The sequence below is a fragment of the Leucopleurus acutus genome (assembly GCF_964270905.1).
Source record: "Leucopleurus acutus genome assembly, chromosome: 2".
Lineage (NCBI taxonomy): Eukaryota > Metazoa > Chordata > Mammalia > Artiodactyla > Delphinidae > Leucopleurus > Leucopleurus acutus.
This window is the reverse complement of record NC_139143.1, coordinates 173,175,171-173,181,170: the sequence shown is the minus strand read 5'-3', so window position 1 is coordinate 173,181,170 and position 6,000 is coordinate 173,175,171. Positions and strand designations below refer to the sequence as shown.

At 46.4% G+C, this 6,000-nt stretch overlaps 1 protein-coding gene across 1 annotated transcript in view; it reads left to right on the top strand.

Moving 5' to 3' along the window:
* Positions 1-244: 244 nt before the first annotated feature.
* The window catches only part of CEP85 (centrosomal protein 85), a gene marked incomplete at its 3' end in the record, with an annotated part of 30,536 nt that continues 24,780 nt past the window's right edge, over positions 245-6,000 (top strand). The window contains exon 1 of the mRNA XM_082833453.1: positions 245-340. The remainder of the gene's footprint in view (positions 341-6,000) is intronic.

Genomic DNA, 6,000 nt, shown 5'->3' with positions numbered 1-6,000 from the left:
CAGGCCGGGGTGAACAGGGCTCCGCCCAGAGGCGAGACCCGCCAAGGGGTAGAGGCAACGGCAGAGAGCGGCGGCGGGCTCATGCGCAGAGAGATCCGTCGGTTCTCTGCGCCGAGGGCGGCGTGCAGGGGCGGGACACCCGCGCGGCCCGACTTCTGATTGGTCGTAGGAGGGAAGAAAGGGGCGGGACCAGGGCTGTGCGCGCTCTGAGGCGCGCGGCCTGGCGGGTGTGTAACGGCCGTTAGGGGAGCTGAGGCGCTGAACCGTCGTCCGCAGCCGACGTGGTCGCAGTGGTTGGTGTCCCTGAGTGAGGGATTTCGCTGCCCGCTTTCAAGCTCACGTAAGTCCTCCTCCCTCGGGGGCCCCCGTCGGACTGACAGACCCTGTCCCCTGCCTAGAGAGCCTTGGCGGAGCCTTAGACACTCTCGACCGTCCTCCGTGGTGGGGAGGGCCGCGGGAGAGCGAAGAGCATGCGCAGAGCGACTGAGCCGTTCGCCTTGGGTCTCTGACGCCCCAGCTTTCTGAAATAATGCCCCCCACTCGCCTCCTTGGGTCTCAGTGGCCTCCCGTCCTCATCGCCTCGCTCTCTCCCCGTCACTCACTCCGCAGCAGTTGCGGGACCTTTGCGATGGACGGGCCCAGTGCCGGTCGCCAGGGCACGGCGGGAGGGAAGTTCTTGCCCTTCAGGAGCTCGCAGCCCCGGGAGAGGAGTAGACATCCCGCGGATGGTTGCTCGGCCAGCACTCAGTAGTGCAGGGTGGGGAAGTATGGGAACGCGGAACCCAACGCGCCGACGGAGTCTGAGGGGGCGGGGAGCCCTCCCCGAGGAAGTGAAGTTTGAGCCGAGATTTGGAGAAAGATAGAAGAGGAAGGTCGGGGGACAGAGAGCCCGTGTGAAGGCGCTAGGCTGGAGTTTCTCAGCCGGCGCGATTTTGCCCCCCACGGGATATTTGACAGTGTCTGGAGACATTTTCGGTTCTCACAACTCGGGGATTACTCCTGGGATCTGTTGGGCAGAAGTCAGGGGTGCTGCTATACAGCCTGCAGTGTACAGGACAACCGCACATCAAAGACTTACCCGACTTCCAATGTCGTTAGTACCGAGCATGAGGCACCCTGCTATAGACAGGGAGGAGCTGGTTCTCTGGATGAACAGAAAGTGTGTTAGAGCTTATGTATGCAATAGAAGCTGTTCAGAACTTACTTCATCACATTAAACCGGGAGGATCGGAGCCCTGTTTGTCTTTTACACCAGTCTTCTTCCACGATATGGCACAGAGCCAGGCAAGCAGGCACTCAGTAAATTTTGGTTGATGAATTGAGTACTGTGTGCTAGGAAGGGAGGAGTAGTGATACAAGGACGATTAAGAGAACCATGTTTCATTACTTGCCCTTAGGCCTTGTCTGTTTTATTATGTGGTGGTGTTCAGGACCTGTTCTTTGTAAAGGCAGCATCTTGGCAAGGATTTGGCTTCTCTTTCTTTAGGTTTGGTTTAATGAATGATCGAGGTGATGAAAATAGTGTGATGGTGTGAGGTTCTTAGTGTGTCTGTGTCAGCTGTCTGTGTTTCCCTTCAAATCCTCTCCTGTCTTGATGTGGTTCTGTCAACAGCTGCCAAGTGTGTTCCACACCATTAAGATTATAATTCTTCAAGGGGAGAACTAATAACAGCCAAAATCTAATTCTCGGGTAGCAGCTTGGGAAATAGAGCCTGGGTGGTGACCAGGGACAGAGTGAAGAAATTACATGAGCGGCCCCTGCTCCTAACTGCTTTAGGGCTTGCAGCTCTGGCTATGTCTGAGGCATAGAAACTCCAACTTGTGGTGCCTTGGTAACTTCCTTTATTTCTTTTTGTCAGACAGAATGCTGACTAGACTTCTGTAGCATTAGAGCACAGTCCTGGCTTTGAAACCTCTTCCTAACTGTACAATCTTCACCTTTCTAATCCTTTATTTTCTCATCCATAAAATGAGGTAATAGTAGTAACTACCTCATAGGTTTGATACGAGCATTCAACATAACACATGATACTTTAGAGCCTTTAGCACAATGCTTGATGGGTAGTAAGGACAGGCATACCTCAGAGATATTGTGGATAGGATTCCAGACCACTGTAATAAAGTGAGACACAAATTTTTTTGGTTTCCCAGTGCATATGTAAGTTATGTTTACACTATATTGTAGTTTGTTAAGTATACAATAGCATTATGTCTTTTAAAAATCTACGTACCTTAATTAAAAAATACTTTATTAAAAAAATACTTTATTGCTAAAAATTGCTAACCATCATCTGAGCCTTCAGTGATTCGTAATCTTTTTGCTAGTTTGCTAGTGGAGGATTCTGCCTCGATGCTGACGGCTGCTGACTGAATGGGGTGGTGGCCTCTGAAGGCTGGGGTGGCTGTGGCAATGTCTTCAAACAAGACAGCAGTGAAGTGTGCTGCATTGATTGACTTTTCTTTTTTTTTTTTTTTTTTTTTTTTGCGGCACGCGGGCCTCTCACCGCTGTAGCCTCCCCCGTTGCGGAGCACAGGCTCCGGACGCGCAGGCCCAGCGGCCATGGCTCACGGGCCCAGCCGCTCTGCGGCATGTGGGATCTTCCCGGACCAGGGCATGAACCCATGTCCCCTGCATCGGCAGGCGGACTGCCAACCACTGCGCCACCAGGGAAGCCCTGATTGACTTTTCTTTTCACAGACGATTTTTCTATAACATGCAATGCTGTTTGATACTATTTTCCCCACAGTGGAACTTCTTTCAAAATTGGAGTCAGTCTTCTCAAACCCTGCTGCTGCTTTATCAACAGAGTTACTTAATATTCTAAATCCTCTGTTGTCATTTTGACAGTCTTGACAGCATCTTCACTGGAAGTAGTACCATCTCAAGAAACCACTTCCCTTGCTCATCCATAAGAAGCAACTCCTCATCTGTTAAAAGTTGTATCATGAGATTGCAGCATTCAGTCACATCTTCAGGCTCCACTTCTAATTTTAGTCCTCTTGCTATTTCCACCACATCTGCAGTTACAGTAGTAACATCAAAGATCACAGATAACCATGACAGATGTAATAATGTTGAAAAAGCTTGGAATACTGCGAGAATTACCAAAACGTGACACAGAGACGAAGCGACCAAATGCTGTAGGAAAAAATGGCACCCATAGACTTGCTTAACACAGGGTTGCTGCACATCTTCAGTTTGTAAAAAATGCAATCTGTGAAGCTCAGTAAAGTGAAGTTCAATAAAAAGATGTATGCTTGGACTTAATACATGTTAAATTTGTTGAATGCATAGTTCTGTAGTTTAAACAGCTTTGAAAATGGAAACTATCAATGTTGGGTGCTTTTCTTCTGTCTGCCTCCATACATTCTTACCTTTCTTGGCTGTATAATTGGTTATTTGTGTTACTGCTATTTATTTATTTATTTTTAATTAATTTATTTATGTGGCTGCATCGGGTATTAGTTGGGGCATGCAGGATCTTCGTTGTGGCCTGTGGGGTATTTTGTTGTGACTTGGGCTCTCTAGTTGTGGCACGTGGGCTTAGTTGCCCCGCGGCATGTGGAATCTTAGTTCCCCCACCCAGGGATCAAACCTGCATCCCCTGCATTGCAAGGCGGATTGTTAACCACTGGACCTCCAGGGAAGTCCCTGTGTTACTTCTTATACATTCATTTCTCTCACTTTTATCTCCAGAAGTCTCTCTCCTTCAAATGGTCCTAAAAATTTCCACCAGTAGGCCATCTACTTCTGAACTTAAGGAGGAAGAAGTTTAAAATTATTTATTCTGTACTGTTTTACTCCTTGGAGTTCTTTTTTTTTAAATTAAGGTATAATTCACATACCATAAAATTCAATTTTATGTATGTCCAATTAAGAGGTTTTAGTATATTCACAAGCCATCATCACTATCTAATCTCAGAACATTTTGATCACCCTAGTAAGAAACCCCATACCATTAGCAATTGCTCCCCATTTCCCCCTCTCCCTGCCCTCCTCTTAGTCCCTGAGAACCACTAATCTGCTGTCACTATGAATATGCCAATTCTGGACATTTCATATAAATGGAATTATACAACATGTAGCCTTTGGTGTTTGTCCTCCTTCACTTACTATAATGTTTTCAGTAGCAGGTATCAGTGCTTCATTCCTTTTTGTTGCCTAAGTACTTCGTTCCTTTTTGTTGCCTAATAATATTCCATTGTGTGGATGTACCACATTTTATTTATCCATCAGCTAATGGACATTTGAGTTCTTTCTATTTTTTGGCTGTTATAAATAATGCTACTATGAAGATTCATGTACAAGATTTTGTGTTGACATATGTTTTTATTTCTCTTGAATATATACCCAGGAGTGGAACTAGAGTCATAGGATAACTCCATCTTTAACTGAGAGTTCTTTTGTCATCCCATTTTCAACCCCTCTGAACTTGGAAAGGTCTCAGAATCCAATGGGCCTACCATTTTGTTATATTTTAAAGAAAGGGGGACTTCCCTGGTAGTCCAGTGGTTAAGACTCCGCGCTCCCAATGCAGGGGGCATAGGTTCGATCCCTGGTGGGGGAACTAAGATCCCACATGCTGCACGGTGCAGCCAGACCAAAATAAAATAAAAGATCCTTAATTTAATCACATCTGGAGGAAAAAACCCTTTAGAAAAAACAGAAAGGGATTAAAAAAAGCATTTTGATATTGACGATTCGGTATGACTAGCAGGTAGGATATCCTTCTGCGTCACGAGTAAAACACTGAATAATACTAGCCATAAATGGAATTTTTTTTTTTTTTTTTTTTTGCGGTACGCGGGCCTCTCACTGTTGTGGCCTCTCCTGTTGTGGAGCAGAGGCTCCGGACGCGCAGGCTCAGCGGCCATAGCTCAGGGGCCTAGCCCCTCCGCGGCATGTGGGATCTTTCCGGACCGGGGCACGAACCCGTGTCCCCTGCATCGGCAGGCGGACTCTCAACCACTGCGCCACCAGGGAAGCCCCTGGAATCTTTTTTTAACTGAACAAAGTTTCTCTTACCCAGTATGTAGAGACCTGGGATTTCAGGGGATGGTACAATTTCTGTTGTAGATACAGTGAATTAGTGAGGGTTTGTGTTGTTGTTACTAAGAGGAGACTATAGAGGTCAGTAAAGCACATCAGAGAAATAGTACCATATAGCTTTTTTTTCCGCCCCTCCCCCCTCTCCAAAGTTAAATTTCACCTCTCAGAATTGTGTTCTGTTGACAGGGTTTATCCCAAACTCTTCTGGGGCTCTTATAAATTCAGAGTTTCTAAATTCGTACTTTATCTTCTGAGGACTGTACTGTGTCACTTTTTATTAACATAAACTGTTAATATGCCAAGTATAACAAAAACATTAATTAAGCACTTAATATGTGTCAGGCACCATTGTAAGTTAATTATAAATGAATTAGAATGAATTAGGTCCTGGCTTTATCCTCATTTTTATATGAAGGAACTGAGGCACAAAGATATTAAGAAATTTGCCCAAGGTTACACAGCTAATACGTTGCTCGTGTCGGGCTTCAAACCCGAACTGTCTGATCAAGAGTCGATACTCTGGGGACTTCCCTGGTGGCACAGTGGTTAAGAATCCTCCTGCCAACGCAGGGGACACGGGCTCAAGCCCTGGTCCGGGAAGATCCCACATGCCGCGGAGGAACTAAGCCCTTGTGCCACAACTACTGAGCCTGCGCTCTACAGCCCGCGAGCCACAACTTCTGAGACCGCATGCCACAGCTACTGCAGCCTGCATGCCTACAGCCTGTGCTCCACAACAAAGAGAAGCCACCACAATGAGAAGACTACACACTGCAACAAAGAGTAGCCCCTGCTCGCCGCAACTAGAGAAAGCCCGCACACGGCAATGAAGACCCAAAGCAGCCAATAAATAAATAAATAAATTTATAATAAAAAAAAAGTCAATACTCTGAACCACTTCTCTTACTCTGTACTGCCTCTCAGTTACTGTGCATTTACAAGATATTATT